The sequence below is a fragment of the Pleurodeles waltl genome, chromosome 7 (genome assembly GCF_031143425.1).
Source record: "Pleurodeles waltl isolate 20211129_DDA chromosome 7, aPleWal1.hap1.20221129, whole genome shotgun sequence".
Classification (NCBI taxonomy): Eukaryota; Metazoa; Chordata; class Amphibia; order Caudata; family Salamandridae; genus Pleurodeles; species Pleurodeles waltl.
The window spans coordinates 96,437,911-96,452,424 of record NC_090446.1 but is presented as its reverse complement, the minus strand read 5'-3'; the positions used below and the strand labels follow the sequence as shown (position 1 = coordinate 96,452,424).

The window sequence follows — 14,514 nt, the reverse complement described above, 5'->3', positions numbered from 1 at the left end:
ACGACTTCGAGAAGTCACGGAGCGTTTTGACCCTCTGGAGGCTTCAGCACATCTTTAGTAGGTTCCCATCACCGGGGTATGTTGGCATGTGTTAGCAGCGTTGTGGCCGTGGGATGGAAGGGGGTCTCAGGGGAGTCTCTTCCCGTTAATCAAAGATTAGGGATCGCGGGGGCACAGCCTTGCCGCCCAGGTCTGCTGCGCCATCCTGGGCCCCTATTGCGTTGTTTTTTTGGGGGGGGCCTGGGTCTCTCTTCTCCCTTCTTCCTCTCTCTCTCTTCCAGGAGGGGGGCAGCTTCGTTCTCAAGCGTTTGGATCCGGGGTCCGAGGGCCACTCGCTTCGTCTTGGTCGCCTGGGTCAGCGGCTAGGAACGCAGCCGCGCCGCTCAGCCGCGCCCTGTCCTGCTCAAGTGAGGGAGCCCCCACCTTACGGCTCACCTCTTTTTATGCTTCTCTCCAGTCCTTCGGTGCCAGCATCGCAAAGCTCATTTCTTCGGAGAGGGGTCCACAGAGCCGGCCGCGCCGCTCCCCCTTCCGCGGGGGGCTCCAGATCGCAGAGCCAAGTCCAGGTGCCCCCTGCACCCTGTGCGGCGGTCTTCTCAGCCGGCGAGCCCCTGTCCCGGGGCCCGGCCCCGCTTATTAAGATCAGGCGAGGGAGCTCTCATCCCACGGCTCACCTTCTCTGGGCTTCCCCTCAGTCCCCCGAGCCCGGTGTCACGGGGCCTGGGTCTCCGATAGGGGGACCAACGAAGCCGGCCGCGCCGCTCCCCCACCTGCGGGGGGCCCCAGACCGCGGAGCCCACCCCAGGCACTTTGAGCGCCGCACACAGCACTCTCGTCCGAGGCGGCCCCGTCAGCAGGCAAGCCCCGATCTCTGGGCCCGTCGAGACGCCGCAAGCTCAGCCGCCATTTTCCGGTCGCGGCCAGCGCTAGCGGCTTGGATTGTGCCGATATCGGCACCGGAGGTCCCTCCGAGGTCCAGGAGCTCGTGGGAGCGGTTAGAGTATCATATTATGTTTCTTAGTGGCAGCTTCTTTAGGCGGATGACAGAGGGGTACAGAGCACTCTCAGAGTGCGACCGCCATCTTGACGCCCGAAGCCACGCCCCCGGTGTCTATTTCTTAATTGTTGGTCACACATAGCTACAAATAATGGTGACCCACACTGAAACACTCCTGTGCTATCAGAGTATGAGCTGCTGGGAGGCGGGTGCTGTCAGGAGCTTGGACGATGACGTGAAAGCTATACAAAAGGTGCAGAAGCACTAATAAGCCTCTCCACAGGTCAGAAAGCCGTCAGGATGATGCTAAAATGGACCAGCAGGGGACATAGTAGACAAGGAGTATCCAATGTCTGTGAAGAATGCATGATGGGGATAGTGGCTGCATTTGGGTAAATATGTTGTAAGAGTTACAGGGCATTTGGCAAATGGGGCAAAACCAGAGGACACACATTGCTATAATACGTTCTGAAACTAAATGCATCTACCAACAGACTTTCTTACATTCTTGACATCATCGTGCCATTCTGGAAATGCAACATCAGCATGCTCTGTACCCCTCGTGCCTTCGGGTGCTATTCGTTGACCCTCTGCCCATATCTCAGCTTTTTCCTTCTTAGGTCCTGTGTGAAACATTAACAGGTTATTCTTCAGGGAAAGTTAGTAAATTCTGAACTTACATCAGAGAAACTTGTTGATCTGTGCCTACTAACTAGGTCTGACTCTGTCACAAAATATTGGATTTTTTCTTTGGTGACAGGACCGCCTGGGAGAATATTGGCAAAGCTCGAGTCTTGTTCCCTTCTAGACCCATGCCCAGGAGGGTGAGTAAGAAAGATTGTCCACATCCTTCAAGAGACATCATGAGAGACTGTCAAGTTCGTATTATGATGTGGATGTCTTCCCAAGAAAATAAAAAGGAAACTGTGAGGCCTCCTTTAGACCTACAACACCCAGTCCCTTTTAGGTTATCTATATTATGCTTAGGGCATTCAATGGTTGCAAATAAAAGTCATCTATGAACTTCAGAAGTTCATTGAAATGTATCGCTGCTAAGATCGACACAACTGGCCTTCCCCCCATAATGGCACCGAGTCAGTGCTTCTCTCTGTGTTAGATGATTGCAGGATGGACAGAGGTGATGTTGGTAGCAAAGATCTGTTATCTGATATATACACTGCTTTTGACACCACTGACTCACTCCCCAGGGTAGACTACAGAACAAGGAACGAGATGGTTAGCACCAGACTCCAAACTAGAGAGTCCTCCAGCTGCAAGACAAACCCATGCCATGTGTGCTACTTTCAACCCATTCTTCCAGAGACACTAGGCTCACAGTACCCAAGAACAATTCCCGTTACGCTGTCTTCTTCAACATCCAACTTCAGCTTCTGACAAACCTCAGATGACTGGACTGGCTGTTAGTCCCTATGTCTGTTGCAAAACCCTGATGCTTTCCAGATCCAGTGAAATCTAGATGGTGAAGCACCCTTCTTTGAGGCTTTCAAAATGGACATGCATGGCAACATGGAAGTAGATGAACTCAGATGATGTTACAGGTAGGTGCCGAAAAGGTATGATCTTCAGGTTTTCGACAGAGAAAGTCTGCACTTGCCCCTTGTCTGTCCACCAATCCAAGCTTTAAACTTAATTTCTGGCTATCCTGGCCAGTGATGAGGGTGCACCGTTCTGTTTCCTGAAGCTCAGAATTCTAAGAAACACTTCCTCCCTCTTTAAAAGCAAGGTAATAGTAGCTGTCACAATAGCTAAGAATCGTCCTACAATTCACTGCAACAAATCTCACTCCTTGGGCGTACCTGCTATTTGGTGCACCATTTTCAATTGATCCAAAAAGCTTCAGAACAATTACTGATGTGCTGGAGTAAAATAGTGCCACATCACCATCAGATAGTCCGCTTGCTTTACAGTGACATAAGTATTCCCTTTAACACACCGCGTTGTAAAAGGGGTGATCTATGTCCTATTTTCAGGCACGTCCTTATCCTTCAAATACTTAGCGGCTTCAGTCATCCAATAAATTGGTGATCTTTAGCAACAACTATCAAGGAAATGGAAGCAGATCCCATCCACAAATCCTTCTGAAAATGTATGCAGAATCAGAAAGCTGTGAACCCCCTGAAGCTTCTGAGGACACAATTGTGGCGAAGGAAAGGACTCTATTCGTCCGAGCAGCTGCTGTTAATAAATCTAAGTCAGTGACTGAGCACTTTTCTAAAATCCTACATGGAGTAGGCACTCTTCTAAGCAAGACCATCTTTACAAGCTTGCTAGCAACACTAGGAAGCAATAACTTCTTGCCTTGTTCTCTTTGTTGTCATGTGCGTACTGGCAGGAGAGGCTTGAGTTGCTAAATAAGGGCGGGGCGGCGTACGCGTGGGTGGGGGGAATTAATTAAACAAAAAGAAAACCTTACCTGTATTGTGGCCGCCGTCACCACCGTGCTGCTCCTCTCCAGCAGACAGACTGCAGGCACAGGCTCTTAGCCTGCCCTGTGGCCAATCCTGACACTGCTCAGAACAGCGTTAGGATTGGCTGGAGCACCCAGCCAGGGCGCTCCCAGGCAGACATGGAGCCTGTGTCTGCAATCTCCAGCCTGGTGGCTGGAGAGAGCCTACTGCACATATGTGTTTGGCTGGCCCGAGACAGCCAGCCAAACATGCATACGCAGTGAGGGGGAGTGCTGTGCACCCCCTCAGTGCTTGTCACAGCCTGTGGCCTCGCCCCTTTGACCAAAAAATGATAATAAACATGGCTTATTTTCATTCTTTGTAAAAGGTTTGCAGATGCTGCTGCTGGCGAGGGGGCGACGCTCCTCCGCCTTAGCGGAGGAGCTGCGCCAGCGTACTGGTATAAACAGCCTCTATTCTACTCCCTTACTTCGTTCAAGACTATTGAATGCATCAGTAGAACTTAGATCAGTGGTAATATGCACCTAAATGGTGATATTTCTTTGATCTGTATAGCAAACATATGTCACACTTCAATGGCTCTAAACATTAACCTTACATTTGCGTGGGTCAATGTGCCCCCTGCTGCCTAATTTAAATACAGATAATGAAACTGCATTTATGGTAATATAATTTCGAGGTAGTCCATGTAAATGCCAATGCATTAGTGTATTATTCTGCTAATGTGACTCCAAGGTTGCTGCGCACGCTCTCAGCATGTTCATATTATTTAATGGTCTTTTACCACCTGTCGGTGTGATTAAAATGAGTTACTTCTGCAATCTATTAAAAAAAATATATATGAACTGATGCGTCAAAAAAACCCAATTCATTTCTAAAGCACACAGCGTGTGATTCTACTGTGCATGCGCGGCGATTCCCAGTCAACTCAATGTCTTTTTATTTTTGGAATAATTAGCAGCTAAAAATCTTTGGAAGTGTCACTAAATTGTTGGTATTAGGTGGAGAAAACTTTGAAAAGGTCTAATCCATTTTGATCATGGTTGACAGCTGTCATCAATGCTGCGTTGAGCGATCCGTCAGAGATGCTGCACACATTTAGTCAGCATGGCTCAGGAGAAAGGAGCTGGATTTAAAGTCTCAGCGGGGAGGAGGAATAAGTAGCACATTTCAAATCCAAAACTGGATGATGACGCCCAAGGCAAGACCTCCTCCAATGGATCAGGTTCACCGCAGAGCTGCGCGGCTGGCCCTCATCTGGTCTCTGTTGATACCCTTGATGCACTAAGACATGGTGAACGTCTTCCATCATTCTAGTGCCGGTAACCACTCGGGGACAGAAGTCACACACTCACTCTTGTTGTAGGGTCAAGCAGAAACAAGTGGGAGACATATTTTTTTTCATTTTTCATAGTGCTATAGTTGAGCAACTGACTGGTACCATCCATTGCTGTTCCCAACAAATAATAATTGAATGGTCCATTCTAAATTTGACCCAACGGTATGCATCACAATATAAAGTCCTATCAAACTACCAGGCAAAACCATCAAGAGAATAGGTGATGCGTGTATCATAATCCGTACTGCAAATGTCTGCTCTCTTTATCACAGTGGAGTAAGCAAGCCCACTTGCCACTGATGGGTCATGTTGTGAGTAACCTGGTGGATTCAGGTGGTCTTAACCAACTGTTCTTCATCCTGCACTTCAAACGTGATAATAGCAGTAAACACATTACACCTAAATATGTATTTAGGTCGAAACCACACATTTCTGTTGATTCAAAATGCTTTCCATTGCAAAACACCCTAAATGAGTGGTGCCATTATTCCATATTTCGAAGTCGTAAAAGCAGAGAACACCCTTTTGAACTCACATCTGAGAGTTGCAGGGATTACACATCCCTACGATGAAACATTTGACACACACAGCCATTTAAATGGATGACACTGATTGACCTCCATTCATATTTCTGAGTCTGTTCGTGTTATTCGGTTATGAAAAACATGATGTGCTGATGTGAAACAGACACGTAACCACGCTTTACTTGGAATAGAGATTCGCTGATTTCTTGCTCGGAGAACTACAATGTTTTATGCATAAATCATTGTTTGACATTGTTATTTTATGGTGAAGTGTATAGGACAATAATCACCAATCAGGGTATCCAGGAGGTGAGCGGGTGTGTAGGCGTACAGCTATACGAAGAACCAGTTCTTCAGCTTCTTGTGGAACTGAAGAAGTGAGGAGGAGGCTGTGATCTGTTGAGGGAGGTTGTTCCGCATTTTGTGTGTGATGTAGGAGAACGAGCGACCTCCTGCTCTGCTTCTGTGAATGCCGGGGTGTGTGCGAGTGAGGCAGAGCGTAGGTGTCTGGCAAGCTGGTGGAAATGTACGCAGCTGTTCAGGTATGCTGGTCCAGTGTTGTGTAAGGCTTTGCATGAGACTATATATTAGACTATCTCTTAGAATTAGACCCTCATGTGTTCAGTGGAAAGAGTGTGGGCCTCATTACTCACAAGATCATCCTCAAATTCGTAATCCTGTAGTGTGTTACTGAAAACCAACCAGAGAGATCCCACAAATGGGAAGAACTAAAAACGTGCGAGTGTTGACTTGTCCACAACTAAAGTGCTCTTCCTGAGTCAGACAAGATGAAAATGCAAAAGGTAGGTGGAGCCCCCTGTCATACACAACCAAGGGAACTCCCTTTTGTTCAGAAGGAGCTCCTTAAACAAACACACTAAACTTGTTGCAGCAGTCCTCCCAAGGCATTGTGGTAGATGAAGTCCACTCACTTACAGTTACCCACTTCTAATAGTTTCAGCATTCAGGTATTTGGTGCTAGAAATGTTTAGATACTATTTCATGGCATCAGTTCCTCATCAGAAAAGAGAATCCTTTTCATTTAGGAGAGTTAAATTCCACATTAAGGGGGTTATTACAACTTTGGAGGAGGTGTTAATCCGTCCCAAAAGTGACAGTAAAGTGACGGATATACCACCAGCCGTATTACGAGTCCATTATATCCTATGGAACTCGTAATACGGCTGGTGGTATATCCGTCACATTTGGGACGGATTAACACCTCCTCCAAAGTTGTAATAACCCCCTAAGTGTCTACAGCAAAATATCAAAGTGTCAGTACATTCCACTGGCTTATGCCACTAAAAGACCTCTCTCTGACTCAGAGAGAACCCTTTATCTACCTTAATGTCTTGGGAGGACAGGTGCCACGTGACACATGAAGAAATGCAGCATTAAATGTTAAAAGATTAGAGTTGCCATCTGCCTACGCCCATTCCTTGTCACCCTTTCACCGTGTTTTCAGCTGTGGGCTTGTCTGTTGCATGACTTTGCTCAAGATGCGTTAATGAAAATTGTAATAAATGTATAAAATAACACCATTCAAAGCGTGCATGCTAAATATTGTCATTTTTAATTAGCACGTGCACAGCACAGAATCTGTCACTGGTACAACCTTGCCGCCCCTTTCCGATGTCTGACTTATCATTCGAAACATCTGTTCTTGATGCAGGTTGCTTAGAAATATTCAACCATCGTCACTAAAATGACCTTACAACGCAGAAGAATGCAAAATCTGCTTAATTTGCAATTGCTTAATTATGCAATTAGAAATTAGGTGAAATGCAAAAGCGGGCCTTGGTGCTACGTTATAGAGCAAAATGAGTCCTTGTATGCAATTTTGAAGCCGGGGCGTATTTTACTCTAAAAGAAATGTGCAAAAAAACCACAGACACTGCAAACATTCGCTGCTCGCATTCTGGTTGTCTGCACTGTATCTATGTGCTCGTGCTTAATTTTTGCCACAGACAGCGCATCATTTCAGAACATGGAATACTGACCTAATTTCGGAAGTTTCATGGAACAAGTGTGACACAAATGACTAAAAAGATACACGATTACGCCTGGTAACAGAAATTTATTCCGAGTCTAATTATAAATCTGACAACCAATCCGGGTGAAGGGGTGCAGCCCGTAACTACCAATAAAACCCTCAGCTTTGGCGAACTCCTCCCAGACGTGTGATGGACCGTCATCCACTTCCGGCCGTTTTGTTACCTTTCCTCTCTCCCACAGGCTACAAGGCTGGAGACATTCTGGAAGTAAAACGGCCACAGTTTGTTACATCCATACTACATGGCTGATTAAAACATTGCAACTTGTGGTCATACTTATGCACCATGTTATAACCGTCGTCTCTCTGTCCTGAAGACCTTGGTCTTCCTTTACATGTTACGCGTGTTATCAGCCTCTTTGCACAGCCTCTTGTGTACTGACCCTCTGGGCCGTCAGCGTATGAGGTCGGCTGGGTTTCCATTGCTATCAAGTCTTTGTTGGTGTCCCCTTGCCTTCCCCGGGCTGCAAGTGCCATGTCCACCCGCTGCTGCCCCCCCACCCCCTTTTTAGGTCATTACCTGCACCCCCGTGTGCCTGCCACTAGGCATCCCAAAGACGCCACCTGAGTGACTCTTCTTCTTAAACTATTGTGCTGCGCTCCGTCCCATTTTGTAATCTCTCTTTGGGCTTCAAACCACGCCCATGTCACGTCAGTCACTTACATTGGTTCATGGGCTTGCCTTTTAAAATCCGCTAGTTTTCATTTGTGAAAGGCATGCATACGTCATGCCTTTTCCGGTGTTTAGCCCACCTACAAAGCACGATAAACTACTAAAAACATACAAAGCTCGATGTTTTCAGCATGTTGTCCGGACTACTTTATCTGTTTATTTTCCACGCAGCACGATCGCGCTGCACAAGCGAGACCCGTTCCATTGAAAATGCTTGTTTAGGTTGTTGGTGCGTCGCTTCTGCTCAGCCCCATTTGGACCCGGCTGCCAGGGTGGGTTGATGTGGCCGGGTCAACGATGCAAAAGAGGGCTCCATGCCCTCCTTTTGAACTTGGGGTCAGCCTGTTCGTCGCTCCCGAATAGTGGCTTCAAACCATGCCAACCAATCACCAGCGCTCTTTTTCCTGGGCTTTGGGCCTCCCGCTACGCTAGTCCCGCCCGCGGGATGCGTTAGCCGCGGGCCCCCATCAGGTCCAGGCTTGCCTCCTCTGCCCACGGTCTATCTCAGTGCCGAGAACTGACTGGGAGGGACGTGGGAAAGGGGTAACAGCTTTGGATCTTTTTTGTGTTGATTGCATTATCGACTTTGAGCTGGTTAATAACCGTACCCAAGAGGTAGACAAAAGTTTATTACTCTGGTTATTGGACAATTGCATGGTTTATTAATGTTATCTAACTCTCTGACCTGAAAACATTCTTCTCCATATCAAGAGAGAGGCTGTGCATGAAACAGAACTGTCTGATTCCATCTTCTGTGTATCTGAAATTTTGTCTTTTATCAATAAAGCAAAGAATATTTTAGGGTTCGTTCATTTTTTATGTAATCTTTATCTTTTCAGCTCAAGAGCACTGTTTCCTCTTGATCTCTTGAAAACACCACGTGATTGCTTCCTAGGTGTACCTCAATAAATATTTCAGTCAAGAGTTATTTATTTGACCCCCCACACCACCCCTTGCCCTTTCCCCACGGATGCATCTATGCTTCCATTGCAAAAGTGCCTGTGTTTATTTACACCTGTTAAAATGTTTGACTGTATTTTCCTATACATTGTGCATTACTATATTACCTGTGTCTGCTGTTCGCTACATAAACCCAAATAAACAAGTAAAAAGATCTCCATTACTTGATCAAACTAACCTGAACAAGTTTGAAATAAAAATAAAACCAGCAGACACATTAAACGCCACCATCTCCCACCGCGCTCACCAACGTGCAGAAAAACCATTTCACCGCCCACTGCTTCCTGCTTGCCTGTTAGTCCTTGCAGAAGGAAATGAAAAGCAATCACTGAACACATCACCCCCCAGATGTATGGATGAATGTATGTGGAAGTGGAAAGAGTGGCAAAGAAAGAGGTAGTCCTGCAGAGGTGAGGGGCGGGACACAATGAAACGTTAAGGTAATCAGAGGATGGGGAGAGAGGTAGCAAGAGATGAGGACGAGTGAGGGAAGAACAAGTGTGCGGTGGCGCGTGGGGGCTGTGGCCGGTAGGCTTGAGGCATATGGTAGGGCGAGTGGGTGCAGTAGAAAACAGGACCATGGTGGATGTTCTCTAAGAAGAGAGAGTGTACGCAGGGAGGAGAAGGTGCTGAAGTGATGGCCTGGTGCGGCGTACGGTAGAAGAGCGGGTGCTGATGACGAAAGCAGTACGCAACAGGGGGCGTGTGACTGGTAGCAAAAAAAGTGACTGGGCCCGAAGGTAGCACAGGGGCATGGGAAGGAAGAGGTTTGTGGAAGTACTTGGTGATTGGCTGCAGATCATTCAGCGGATGTCAGCTAGGGCTCCATCAGCTTTTTAGCCTATGCCTCGCCAGCTTGGCCCCTTTAAGATAAGCAAAAGATTATTTATGCAAAGAAACTTTCTTTCTGTAGTTACAAATGATATTATTGGCTAGATGCTCTCTTCTTGGCTAACAGAGCCAGAGCTGAGTTAGAGAAAAGGACCCTGGTGACTTCGGGGACACCCCTTTTGACATTCTCAGGGGGTTTTATGCCTTTTAATGTATGCCTCCAAGACAATGAATCTGCTTTTCACAATATAAGAGGTCCACTTACCTCTTCTCTAGCCATTCCAACCTCCAGATCTAACCACAGACTCACCCTAGAGAAGTCCCTTCTTGGCCTTTACGATGGCACTTGGGCAATCAGTTCTACACTGAGAAGATGTCTGAGCAAACAGTTCTCCATTGTCTCCAGGGACTGCTTGTCTTGTTCACTAAGTGGGCCATGCCACATCCTCGCCCTTGTTCACTCCTAGGACTTCTCTCACCACAGAGCCTCAAAGGACCCACCACTCAAATTGCAGATCTTGCCCTGTTATATGCTGGTATGACTTCTTCCCACTTTCGTGTTCTATGTCCCCTACGCATAGGACATCGATTCAGGGTTTGTGGTCTCCCACCGACAGATAATAACAGTTTTAATGGTGGTATTATTATTCCTACAGAAAATCTTGGATACGGTCAAGTTTCCACACTTTACAAAGTTTCGAAGTTTTGCTTTTTCTGGTCCAATTACTCCTTTGGCAAACTTTTAAGTTTTTATGGTGCACTTTTTCAGCACTGTTATTGATCAAAAACATCCAAGTTGTTTTATTAGTTTTTGCTAAAAATATGCCAGCTAAATGGGAATTTGGTGGATTTTTCGCCAGAAATAACTCTTTTAGTTGACTGTAACTCGTGATTTTTTTACAGTCTTCAATTTCATTTATTTTCACGGAGTTTGCAAATATTTTCCTTAAACCCCACGAAATGTGCATAACTGAAGTACCACATTGTTGCATACCTATGATTTTTCCTCAGTGTGATTTTCCAGATTTGATTGCTAATTGCTTTGTAGCGCAATTTATCTCAAACGTTTCAACATAACCATATTACTCAGCAAACAGCACGATGAAGAATGCCACACCCAAACTGAGGCAATCACACAAACAGCATGATGAAGAATGCCACAACACCTAACTGAAGCAATCACACAGAGTGGTGAAAAATGCTACCACCCCAACTGAAGCAATCACACAAACAGCGTGATGAGGAGTGCCAACACACCAAACTGAAGCAATCATACAAACAGTGTGATGAGGAGTGCCACCAAACCTAACTGAATAAATCATACAAACACCATGACGAGGAATGCCACCACACCAATCTGAAGCAATCACACAAACAGCATGATGAGGAATGCCACTACACTAAAGTGAAAGAATCACACAAACAGCATGATGAGGAATGCCCACCACACCAAATTGAAGCAATCACATGAAGAAGAATGCCACCACACCCAACTAAAGCAATCACACAAACATCATGATGAGGAATGCCACCACACCAACCTGAAGCAATCACACAAACAGCATGATGAGGAATGCCACCACACCAACCTGAAGCAATCACACAAACAGCATGACAGAGAATGTCGCCACACCCATTATAGTATTCAAACTAACAGCATGAAAAGGAAGGCCAATACACCAAAATTAAGCAATCACACAAACAGCATGGCAAAGAGTGTCACCACACCCAACTAAACCAATCGAACAAACAGCATGATGAAGAATGCCACCACACAACCTGAAGCAATCACACAAACAGCGCAATGAGGAATGCCACCACACCAAAGTGAAGCAATCAGGCAGACAGTGTTAGGAGAAATGACACTGCACCGAACTGGAAAAATAGCATGATTTTCATCAACCGACCCGCATCAATCAAACAATATGCTGAAGAATGCCACCACACCAAACTGGAGCAATCACGCAAACACTCAGATGAGGAGTGTCACCACATTACAGTAGAGAAAGCAAGAAAATACTGTGATGAGGAATGCCACCAAACTATATAATCACACCAACACTATGAAGAGAAATGCCACCACACCAAACTGAAGCAACCGGGCAAACACTGTGATGAGGCATGCCACCACACCAAAGTAGAGCAATCATGCAGACACGGTGATGAGGAATGACACCTCATCGAAATAAAGCAATCAGCATGAAGATGAATGCCACTAGACTAAACTGGAGAAATCACACAAACGTCATGATGAGAAATGCCACCCAAATGAACTCGAGCAATCCGGGAAACATGATAAAGAGGAATGCAACGCTTCTAAACCAGTGGTTCCCAACATTTTGACTTCTATGGACCCCCACTTTTTCATTACTGGAACCCAGGGACCCCCACTGAATCATATTTCAAATCCGGGGACCCCCCCCCCACTCAGTCATTACTGAAAGCTAGGGGCCTAATCTGTTAATATTATTTAATTTTCTAAGCAGTCAGAGACGCCCTCAGGAGCCTTCGTGGACCCCAGGGGTCCCCGGACCATAGGTCGGGAACCAAAACTGAAATGGAGCACAAACAGCACGGGGAGGAATGCTCCCACATGGCAGTGGTGTAGTACGGCCATCAGCGTAATAAGAAATGCCACTACACTAAACTGGAACAATCTAGAAAATAACAGTATTATTGAGAGTAATAGCGCTGCAATTTTAACCAGTGCAGCAGAAGTTGCTGCAATCTACCTAAACAGATTTGAGCACAGTTGAATGTATGAGGTCTCAGAGTGCAGTATATAAATGATGATCTTAGATCAACTAAAATTGACATTTTGAATTTAGTAGTGGAAAATGTATGACAGAGACCTTGGGTTTTCGTCATTTTAAATTCTTGAAAATTGATGAGCCCGCAGCTCAATTCCTTTTTTATGTGAAGAAAAACTATAAGTGAGCAGAAGTATATTGCTGCTTTTAGATTGTTTTTCTTCCAACACACCTCAAAAAGTAGACAGCCTGGCGGCAAATTATTTCTAGTAGGAGAGGATGGGGCTCAAAGGTTGTAATGCTTGAAGAAAAGTGGCTCTTCAGAGGATAGTGCTAAATGTCATGCCTACCCTCCGGAAGCAGTAGGAATATGCTTACTCGGGCTAAAATGCAATTCAACCCCCTTGTAAATATGTATTACTGAAGCCTAGAATGCGTGTGTGTCTGCGCGTGTGTGTGTCAAATTAGCCCCAAAATGTATATAAGTTACAAAGTAACAACTGAATCTGTCAAAGTGTTCGAAAGTTGTCAAAGCGGAGCATTATCGCCTTGGAGACTCTACTTTACTGTGCATCTTAAGTTTTTTTAGATCATGTGCTTCTTAGATTTTTTTTTAAAAATCGTCTTAAACTCGCATCCATAGATTAACCGCAAAGTGGCCCTTCCTGCTTCATCCACTTGAATATAGCTGCTTTACATAGCGGCTTTGCCGTCACCCTGGAATAAGCCGTGGGGACTAATCGCTGGAATCCAAGGGCTCGGAAAGCTAAAATGCACAATATTTTGATCCTGGAACGTACAAGTGGCAGTAATCCCTAATCCGGATAGAATGCCGCTGCTGCCAATGGGTTTCCAGGATGTGATGCATCTGCATTATAAACAGGAATTGTGTCAAACTTTCTGGGTCCTTGATTTTGCGTTCCCTGCACTTGGTGCACCCACTGCCACCTGCTTAGCGGCCTGGGCAAGATTAGACCTCATCCTCAACCCTATTAATGAGGAGAACTTCAGATTCAAGGGATGTCAGATGTCAGAGCCCAAGAACGCTCAATTCTCAACTCAACTCAACTTTTTTAACTATCATTTGGTGATTTTTGTCTTTGTCTTGGCAACCATGTACTCTGGAACAAGCACAAATAGGCTGTTTTATAGGGTGTGCAATCACAATGGCCTAAGACTCACAACCACTGCCCTAAACACCAGTGCACTGGAATGGAGTGAAACAAAACTGCTGATCTAGCAATCACCACTCAACGGACACAAGACGCATCTTCAAGAGCAGTATTACCATCTGCCAATATTCAGTGAGCTGTCAAAGATGTCCAATGCCCTTGTGTTCATGACACACAAATCTGAAGGAAAGATGGTGACTGGGCATCCGAAGAAATGGGAGCTACCCTTCATGGAATGCTCAGGGAATGCAGTAGAATTCTGTAGATTTCATTCATTGGTAGGATTGGTTATCTAGTTGGGGAGGGGGCGGGGCACGGCCACACACTCTGTAATCTGCAGCGGACCCTTTCCCAGTATAAAAAGTATAAAGAAATATAGGGCTGCTACAGCCAGAATGAAATAGTTTTGAGAACTAAGAAGAAACGTCACATACCTGATATGAAGCACTTTTATTGCCAAGCAAGATAATTAAGGCTGGCCTTTAATTAACACCTAAAAAAATACCTGCTCCTTAGTCCACGGAAAAGACCGTCCCAGCTGTAAAGGGAACCCATTAAATTCTTCTGCAATGACATAATTGTCTTATTTCAACAGAATTCTTGACCCAGCACATCACAAAACAGCATCCCGCTAGACCAGTGTTTCCTAACCTGTGGACTGGGGACCCCGGGGGTCCGCTAAGCCTCCCTCAGGGGGTCCGCGACTGCTTAGAAAATTAAATAATATTAACAGATTAGGTCCCCAGCTTTAAGTAATGTCTCAGTGGGGGGGTCCCCGAATTCCAA

General features: G+C 45.8%; 1 protein-coding gene across 1 annotated transcript in view; it reads right to left on the bottom strand.

Annotated features, from left to right (window-relative positions):
• The window catches only part of CDH4 (cadherin 4), a 1,524,317-nt gene that overhangs the window by 1,345,589 nt on the left and 164,214 nt on the right, over positions 1-14,514 (bottom strand). The gene's annotated exons all lie outside the window — the stretch shown is intronic.